This window comes from Elephantulus edwardii, unplaced genomic scaffold, assembly GCF_000299155.1.
Source record: "Elephantulus edwardii isolate Elephantulus edwardi_28Jun2011 unplaced genomic scaffold, EleEdw1.0 scaffold00020, whole genome shotgun sequence".
NCBI classification, from domain to species: Eukaryota; Metazoa; Chordata; class Mammalia; order Macroscelidea; family Macroscelididae; genus Elephantulus; species Elephantulus edwardii.
Genome location: NW_006399770.1, coordinates 15,233,468 through 15,243,758, shown reverse-complemented (window position 1 = coordinate 15,243,758; position 10,291 = coordinate 15,233,468). Strand labels below are relative to the sequence as shown.

The 10,291-nt window shown below is 38.8% G+C and overlaps 1 pseudogene; it reads right to left on the bottom strand.

The window, feature by feature from the left end:
• Nucleotides 1-6,411: 6,411 nt before the first annotated feature.
• Nucleotides 6,412-7,224, bottom strand: LOC102872356 (annotated as a pseudogene).
• Between the last annotated feature and the right edge of the window lie 3,067 nt (nucleotides 7,225-10,291).

The following is a 10,291-nucleotide window of genomic DNA, read 5'->3' as shown; positions in this document are numbered from 1 at the left end:
ACATTTGCATTCATATCTTTATTTCAAATACATTTCTCTCTGTATATATACATAACACTTATAACATCAATAAAATCTTTCTCAACGTGTGTTTTTTTCCTCAAACTGGCATCTTATTTTCCTTTTTCTTTTACTAACAAATTTCCAGGGAGCAGGGGGAGAATCATTCCACTTTAAGCTCTCTCTTACTTTCTAATGTTTTGTAGTATAAGTTCCAGTCTAGTCACCACTCTGATAAAAACCAAGTTTTCCAAAAGATTAATGATCCCTCTGATGCCTTATTTCCTTTGTCTAACTGCAGCACAGATCTTTGTTGTTGCTGTTACAGTCCATCAAGTAGCCTGTCATTTATAGTGACTCTATGTACAACAGCTCTGAAACCTGCCCTATCCTGAGCCAATCTCACTGATTCTGGCACACTTACCCCATAACCCCATTTAGTATATCAGTTCATCTCATACAGGGTCTTCCTCTCCTGCACTGTCCCGCCACCTTTCTAAGCATGATGTCCTTTTCCAAGGACTGGCTCCTTCTGGCAACACGCTTAAAGTATGTGAGACAGATATTCAAAATCCTCTCCAAGACGCAACTTGGTTTCACCCTCTCCAAGATAGACCTGTTTGTTCTCTTGGAGGTCCATGGTATATTCAATGCTCTTCTCCATCACCACAACTCAAAGGCATCGATTCTTCTTCTTTCATCCTTAACTGGATTGTAAGACTCCAGTCACATTTCCATGAACTCTTTTTCTTCCTCTTTCACCTTTTTTTTGTGGCCTTGCTTACTCCAAAGCCCTTAACCTGTCTTCAATTGTCCCAACACCGTGTTTGTGTAGCTAATTCTCAAACTTCACTCAAACTATTATTAATTTCTACATTTTTCAAAGCATTATTTTTTAAAATTTTACTTCTTGATCAATTTTATCAAAATTTTACAAATCTCAGTAGATAAGATATAAGAAATTTCTACACTCACATTTCTTCTTTCTTTCTCTTCATACCTCTTTTTCATCTATGACCTTCATTCAGGTATGATAATTCTCTTATGCTTTCAAAAGCAATACTAGTTATATTAAATTTTGCCATTTTCTTTTCACAGGTATCTTTCAAGTGAGGCCCAGAGAGAATTGCTTTTCTATGGACTAAGCACTGCTTTAAGCACTTCACACACTAAATATTTCTAGCATCCCTATCAGGACACTTCTATTTTTATGCCCAAATTTAAAACTAGGAAGCTGTGTGAGATAAGCATCTTGCCTATAGTCACACAGCCAGTAAGCAAAGGATATCTGACATAAACCCAGACAATCTCATTCACCAGAGTGAATCTTAAGCAGATAAATCAGGCTGCTTTGACAATTTGGTTAAAATAATTGTCCTTCTCTATAGGGGTAAAAATATGCCAAAAACTTTCTGTAAAATCTTATAAGTCCATTTGTGGATTCCTGGTTAGGAAAATTTCTTTTGAAGAGACCTGATTCACTGCAAATACTCTCACTGTATTCAACTCATTACCATCTCCATGGAGCAATTTGTGGATTTGAACTGCTTGCCTTTCAGTTGGCAGTTCAACTCCTTACCCAAAGCTTTCTGTAAATACAGGAAGACTGATGAAAAAGAAAAGATGCTAGAGTCAATAATTGATTCATTTTATTCTCTAGTATAGTTCCTACTATATGCAAAAACTATTATCTCTAAGATTTTTAAAAGAGAAAATATTATGTTCATTAATTTACCATAAATCTCTTTTAACATAAATATCAGGCCTGGTTTAAATTTTTTGGATTTTGTTGTTGTTGTTGTTGTTGTTGTTGTTGTTTTTGGTCAAACATTCACTATGACACTGATGTGCCAAATATCATAATGGTTACCCATGGTGAACAGTGGTGGAGCTTCCCTACTAAAACAAGCTTGGAAACAGGAGTAGCATCCACTTCTGAAATGGCTTGCCTCAGAAAACTCTGAGAAATGAAGAAAGTTACACAAGAGTTCAGGTCTTCATTCATAGGATCTCTATGAATCATCTACAACTTGATGGCACTTAACAACAAGAACAACCCAACATCACAAATGACTCCCAATCTAAAAGAGAAAACATGTAAACAAATAAGTCCATTAAAAAAATAAAAAGTTGCTGTTATTATTTGTAGTGCCCTCATGGTTCCCTCATGGATTATAGAACTGTGTTCCATATGACTTTCAAGACTGTGATAAGCCGGTCACTAGGCCTTTTTGCAGAGGTTCTTCTGAGTAGGCTTGAACCACCAACCTCAAGACTAGTGGTACAGTTCACAACTGCTTGAGTCTTTTAGGGATTCTGAACAGTACCATACAGTGTGATAAGAAAAATAACTTCTATGAGTTTGTGGGAAAAAAATGGATGAAAAAGACAGTGGTAAAATATTATTATGGTCCAGGTAAGATACGACTTAAGGAATAGACTCAAGGAATACTCAGGAGAAAAAAGATACTGTCCAATCAGGTACTGATTGAATTTACAAGATGGGGGAGGATTCAAGAGTCGCTGAGATTTCTGTACAAGATGATGTGGTAGAGAGATGCCATTAAAAGAATAGGCATAGGGAGAGAAGGGGGCTGTGGCAGGGAGAAAGCAATTTCTATTTGAATAAGACAGAGAGGCATCAACATAGAGAAGTCTAGTAGTTAAAGCTCAGACAAAAGACAGTTAAACATTCTGCAGTCACCAATTTACTATCGATATAGTAAAGAGACTATATGGTGGTCGAGAGGTGAGGAGCTTTGTTGACAACTCAAAGGCACGCATTTGGAATCCACCAGCTCCACAGGAGAAAGATGAGCAATTTCCTCCCATGATAATACTGCCTTTGAAAACCTACTGGAGTTCTTTGAAAATCTGCTCTAGCTATGAGTCTGTTCTGATCCAGTGAGACATAAACTTCAACAACATAGTAAAGAAATGGAAATGGCTACATTAGACAAAGCATGACAAATAATGATAAAAAGAGCAAAGACAAACCCAAATTTCTATGGAAAAACAAATCTGCATGTACTGAGACTTACCAATGGGAACAATTAAATAATGAGATCGTAAAGTAGAAAGGAGATGACTAACAGTATCAAGCACAATTAAGGAACCACATAAGACTTGAAATCTGCTCACATAATTTGACACTTACTATTAGTGCTTCTCTGGCAGTTCAAATCCACCAGCTGTGCTGTGTGGGAAAAAGATGGACAATCTTCTCCCAGGCAATTTATAGCCTTGGGAGACCTGCTGAATGAAGGGTCAGCTATGAGTCAGTTCCAACTTGACAGCAATGAGTGAGTTAATTGTGACCTTATCAAGATGTATTTCAGTGAAGATTAGGGAGGGCAATAAAATTAGAGGAGACAGAGATTCAAAGATATTTGAGGAAGTAGAGGTAAATTGTAATATATTACTAAGAACAATATATGAAATGTTCCAGAAAACAATTTTCCCTTTCTTTAGTTTGGGCTTTCCCCATGACCGAATTATTTGGGTGTTCCCCAAAGCTAAAACCACTCCCTGAGGGGCTTCCCCATCAACAGGTGCAGTCACGGCTATTTAGATTCCAAGTACTATGGAAATTAGTTTTATGTCACAGATGAGCAAACTAGACATTAAAATAGAAATATGGTCAACATTTGTAAGACATATAAGAGAATCCCTAGAGGAAAAAAATTAGGCTTCTCTTGGAAACAAAAGAACTCTAGTGGCCTAGTGGCTAAGGAGTTGTGCTGTCAATCCAAAGAGAGGTTGAATCCACAAGCTGCTCTGCAGGAGAAAGATAGGAAATCTCCCTTGCAATTTTTCAGACTCTGAAAAGGTATTGGAGCGTCAGTTACAAATTGGTTCCAACTCAGCAACAATGAGTTGAACATAGAAAGAAATAGAATTTATTCAATATTTAAAAATACAAATTAAAAAAAGTCCCACTTGTAATTTATACACTGCTCTGGTATTTAAAATATTTTGGTATATTACATGCCTATTTTATAGTCATGCTTAAAAGTTTGGGTAATTAATGACTAACACATTCAATTAAAAAATGCATTTGAAATACATTTAATGAAAAGCACATTCTTTAAAAAGAAAGCAGCTTTGTTAGTATTCTGAGTAAGCATTTGGCTAGTAACTGAAGAGTTGGCAGTTTGAGCATACTGAACAGGAGAAGGAGAAGGCAGTCTGCTTCTATAATGATACAGTCAAGTTGTCTATGAGTCATAGCAAACCTATGAACAACAGATTGGAGCTTTGCCCTAACCTTTTTTGTTAATCATCACTAACATAAAATCTCACCAACACCTTATTCAAGCCTCTGTCCCTGTTGCAGTCACTATGTCAATCCATCTTGTTGAATGTCTTCTTCTCTTTCATCACCCTCTACCTTTCCCAGAATGATAATATCTTTCTCCAAGGATTGGACTCTCCTGATGACATGCCCAAAGCATGTGAGATTTACAGTTTTGGAAACTTCATATACCATATAAGATTGTTATCGGTCAGAACTGTACTTTATGATAGTAAGTTTAGTGCACATCAGCACTTAGAATTATTTTATGATGTTAGCTAAGAAGAACTTAAGTTGGTACTTTTCTAAGTACTGAAGAAAACTTAATGGTGGTGATTTGGTTCAAACTCTTAGCAATCTTCCAATTGGATTCCAAGGCTATAAATCTAAATAGGCAGAGCTTACCTATATTTTTCTTTCTTGAGGAGGAATGTGGTATCAGGGTTAGAGGAAGACTCATCAACAACCTACGTAACGCAGATGGCACAATCTTTCTTGCAAAAACTGAGGAGGACCTGAAGCTTTTGCTGCAGAAGGTCAAGGACTGCAGCCTTAAATATGGATTGAAGTTCAACATCAAGAAAGCAAAGATTCTCACCCCTGGGCCAATTGGCAACATCATTATTGATAGAGAAGAGATTGTGATTGTTAACAAATACAGGAGGCTCAATAGCACAAAACATCAAGTATTACTTTGTACATAACAAGAACTATTAGATATAAAATTATTTATAGAATTACAAAATTAGATATAAAATTACATTACTTGGAATGAAAATGTCATCTAAAATATCTATTTTGCATTTGGTAGACATGTGCTTGACATACAACTTTAATCTTCAGTCAATAAAATAATATGGATGAGATGAACCGATACAGTATCTGGTCCAATGGAGGTTGATGTGTCAGAATTAGTAAGACTGGCTCAGGACAGGGAAGGGTTCAGAGCTGCTGAACATAGAGTTGCTGTAAGTTGCAGGCAACTCAACGGCACATAACAACAACAACAACATACTATATTGGTTGGTTTTGTTGGTGTGGTTTGTTTTTGGTTTTGTTTTTTTTATTTAAGCCTCTTGTTTAGAGTTAGCAAGACCTTGGGGAGGGCCTTTTAGAAGTCAGTTGTTATATTTTGGAAGAAAATTCTTCTAAGTTGTACAGCACTCTTCTGTCAATATGCTTTACTGAGGTAACCTGTGGTTGCTATGATGCTGAACTTTGAGCCATTGAGGTGTCAAATGTCACAATGATTACCCGTGGTGGACAGTGTTTGGTGGAGCTCCCAGTTTAAGACAGGTTTGGAAGCAGGAGTAGCATCCACTTCCTAAACAACATGCCTCTGGATACTCAATGAACTTTGACAAATGACAATAGTTACAGAAAAGCTTCAAGCCTTTTGTTCATAGGGTCTCTACAAGTCATGCTCGACTTGACGGCAATCAAAAACAACATGTTTCTTCTTAACACAAATAATATGCACAGATTAGTTGAGATTGAAAATAAAAAGACCACTGAAACTATGAATAAAAAAAAATTTAAAGAATATTTCTTATTCAGTAGTGATATTCAAATTCACTAGCTGCTCTGTCGGAAATGATGAGCAATTTTTCCTCCCATGCAATTTAAAGGCTCTGAAAACCCACTAGAGAGTCAGCTCTGGTCCTGACTTTTTAACATATAACAATGAGACATGTGATTTACTTGCATCATTATAATGCTTCATATACTATCTATAAATATTCTATTTTATTTTTCTATTAGTTTGTTTCCAAAATTCAAATACAAATTTGAACAAATTCTTTCAATTTCTCTCACCCCCCACCCATCAAATTGTACAAACCAATGATTAATCCCCCCTTTCCCCTGCTCATCCACATCCCTCTTCTTCTAGCCTCTCCCACTCCTCTTGGATCCTTATACTTATTCTACAATAACGGTTTTACACAATATTTATCCTTATGGGACTGAGTTAGTTCGCTCAGCATAATGCTCTCCAGTCCCTCCCAAGTTAGGTAATATTTTACAACGTTATTGCTCCTGCGTGCTGCATATATTCTTTTTTTCTTTTTTACGGTGGGATAAGTTTATTCTGAGGTACAGAAGAATCAGTGTGCACATCAGCCCAGTCTGGTGGCGAGTTCTTTGGCCTTGGCCTTCTCCAGCTTGGCGATGCGGGCCCCTGACTTGGGCCCCAGGACGTTGCCTCCCCAGGGGCGGCGGATCTCATTATATCTGTCGTTGTAATTAGTTCTGATCGCTTCTACCAGCTTCGCCAGAGCGCCTTTATCTTCTGGGTTCACCTGCTTGAAGGCAACAGTGGTGCAGGTCTCCCGGTGAACGAGGCGGCCCAGCCTGGCCTTGCCCTTGATGTTACAGAATGTAACACCCATCTTCCGACACAAAGCCGGCGGGAAGACCACCAGCTCTATAAGGTCCACGTCGTGTGCGATCACCACCAGGTGGGCCTTCTTGTTCTCCATCAGGGTGGTGACTGTATTCACCTCTGCATGGAGGACACAGGGGTCTCTTGGTGGGGTGTCTCCTTCGCCAGCAGCCTTCTTCTCAGTCCGGGCCAGCAGCCTCTGCTTCTTCTCCTTCTTGGTCTCTGGTCTGTACTTGTGGGTCAGCTTCAGCAGCTGAGTAGCTGTCTGGCGGTCCAAGGCCTGGGTGAACTGGTTAATGGCGAGTAGCACCTTGAGTCGTTTGTAGAAGATTGCCCTCTGATGCTGCACCCGGATGTAGCGGGGCCATTTGATGAAGCGGGTAGAGTCTCTTTTGGATTCGATGTCCTGCCCAATGCCAAAGTTTTGAGGCCTTTTCTCGAAGAGGGGACTCCACCACCTTCTTGGCCTCCTGCTTCTTGACCACGGCAGCCGCCGGGGCCACCTTCTTCCCCTTAGCCTTCTTTCCCTTCTGCATCTTGGGCGCATGGGCAAGAGAAAGAGAAAAGAAAAAGCACACATATATTCTTAATGGCATATAACAACAATGATACATGCAGTTTTATCACTGAGGAGTTAATACTTCATATACTACCTATGAATATTGAAAGACCCAACATGTATAAATACTTCGGTAAGTAGGCTGCCTTTTATTATCTATATTTCATACTTAAAAGAGAAAAGAACAAACAAAATGAAATTATTGGAAAAAAAGGAAGAGAAAAAATTTTAAAGCTAAGAGAAAGATCAAAATTACTCAAAAGCACAACAAAAACAGAATAGTGTTTTTATAATAAGTAGCAACAGAATATCTTATCAAGCATAAAGTTGGAGGGATAACTTAGGGAAGGCTTTTGATTCACAGCTGGCAGTTTGTAAAGATTGTTAACTCAGAGAAACGGAAGCTTGGCTTCCATAGGAGATAAATGCAATTTGTACTGATTCCAATACACTTCTACAGGTGCTGGCAGGCAGCATTAGGTGGTCTTCCTCCCATGATCCTCAGCAGCGGCCACTGCAGCCAGTCTCCTAGCTCTCAAAGGTCACCTTTAACCTCAAACTCTTGGTACTTTACTGAGCTACGTATTAGTTTGTAAATAATGAGAACTGTTAGGAGGAAAAGAGAACTATTCCTTGGAATGAAAATATCATCTAAATTACCGATTTCACTATCAGTAGAAGTGTGTTCCTTCTCAGTTCCCTGTATGACAATTATCTATAAATTTACAACCAATTCCCCATGTGATATTCTGTTTTATTTAGCTGAAAGTTTTGAGTATAATTGTTTTGTGTTTTATTTTTTTAATCCAGTAGAATTTTATGTCTTTTTGTTTTCTTCAAGAGTTATATATAGAAAATGACTGAATGTCTGTTGTTGTTGTTGTTGTTATGTGCCATTGAGTCATTTGCAACTCATAGCCACCCTATGTACAAGAGCCCTAAACGCCATTCTATCTTGTGCCAAGCTCGCTGGCTCAAACACATTCATTCCCACCACTCCACTCACAGAATCGATCCATCTCCTCGAGGATCTTCCTCTCTTGTGCCATCCCTCCACTCTGCCAAACATGATGTCCCTCTCCAAGGACCAGTCCCTCCTTGCAACATGCCCAAAGTATGTCAGATGAAGCTTCAGAATCCTTGACTCCTGGGAACATTCTGGCTTCACCCTCTCCAGGACAAACCTGTTTGTTCTCCTAGTAGTCCATGGTATCTTCAACACTCTTCTCCAAAACCACAACTCAAAAGCATCAATTCTCTTTCTATCATCCCTATTCACTGTCCAACTCTCTGATGCATACATGAGTTATGGTCAGAATCAGAGAAATCATGATTGCTTGAAACTTAGGACATCACATCAGGGGCTGGTCAATGGGAGATGGGTGTTGAATGTTGTAAGCAAAAGTAAGAAGGGTTGGTGGTGGAGTAGGGAAAGGGTGGATTTAAAACAAACAAACAAACAAACAAACAAAAAAACCTACCCCCAAACCCAAAACCAACCAAACATGTAGCTGGGTGGGCAGCAACATTGAATATTGGTCTTTCTAATTGGTAAATGTCTTTCTGAAAGTCTATCATGGGCTAAACATCATGCTAATCAAAATGGGGAGAGGGCAAAATCAGAGGTAGTCAGCAAAATGCAAAAATTAGATACAACCTATTCCCCTTAAGAATATTATGTTTAACTTATGTTGTTACTTTCAGTGAAATTCAAGCATTCATAAAATGTTTCTGGCATTGAAAACTAATAGGAAAATGAGACAGTTATTTGACATTAAAATGTTCATGCTCATTCTAGATACATTCGTTGATCACTCTGATGCAGAGAAATTTAATTCTAGCATCTTTCCATGAAGAGTCCATAAAAATCCAAGCTCTATTGCTATTAAATGAAATCCAGCTCATTAGCCATCCTAGGGTTCTGAATAGAATTGCCCACAAAGTTTCAAACGCTGCAAATCTTTACAGAAGCAGACTGTCACTTCTTCATCCAATGAGTGGCTGTTGTTGTTGTTATGTGCCGACGAGTTGCTTGCGACTCATAGCGACCCTATGAACAACAGCCCTAAACTCTGCTCTGTCCTGTGCCAATCTCACTGTCTCTGACACACCCATCCCGATTACCCCAGTCACTGAATCAATCCACCTCATAGAGGGCCTTCCCCTCCTGCGCCATCCCTCCACCCTCCCAAGCATGATGTCCTTCTCCAAGGACCGGTCTCTCCTCACAACATGTCCAAAGTATGTTAGACGGAGCCTCAGAATCCTTGCCTCCAAGGAGCCACCCAGTTTAACCCTTTCCAGGATGAATCTGTTTGTTTTCCTAGCAGTCCATGGTACTCTCAATACTCTCCCCCACACCACAGCTCAAAGGCATCAATTTTCCTTCTATCCTCCTTAGCCATTGTCCAACTCTCTGACACATAACAAGTGATAGCAAAGACCATGGCCTATATCAGACGCACCTTGCTCTCCGGAGAGACACCATTGCTCTTCAGTACTTTGGAGAGGTCCCTAACAGCAGGGTTTAAACTATGGAAATCCTATAAACAGTTCTATTTTATCCTACAGGGTTACTATGATTTGGTATTGACCTGATAGCAGTGAGTTTAAGCCTTAAAAATGCTTAATAAGCTGATATTAAAAGTAAGTCACAATTTTCTCTACTGTGTTTTCAACACTTACAAAAATATAAACTTTCATTTCAATGCAAGCAATTCTTATATGTCTTTTCTTTGTTTTTGACTAGCATGATTTAAAAAGCTGCGTGTTATGGCAAAGCACACCTGTTTCATTCAGTGTGTATGCAATTATCTTTGCTTTTTCTTTACTTGTTTCTCTGCTTTTCTCCTCTCTTAACCATTAGTACAATATAGGAACATATTTGTCAGCTTTTGTAGTGCACTGTGTTGATTTACCTCCCTCTTCCCCTGAGTCTACATCTATTTTCTGTGCGCCTGAAGTAAAATGATATGCAACTGATGGACCAGCCCTTGACTCTCAAATAGCACAACAAAAACAGGGGAAAAACAGAGATGAGACATTTGAATAGGCA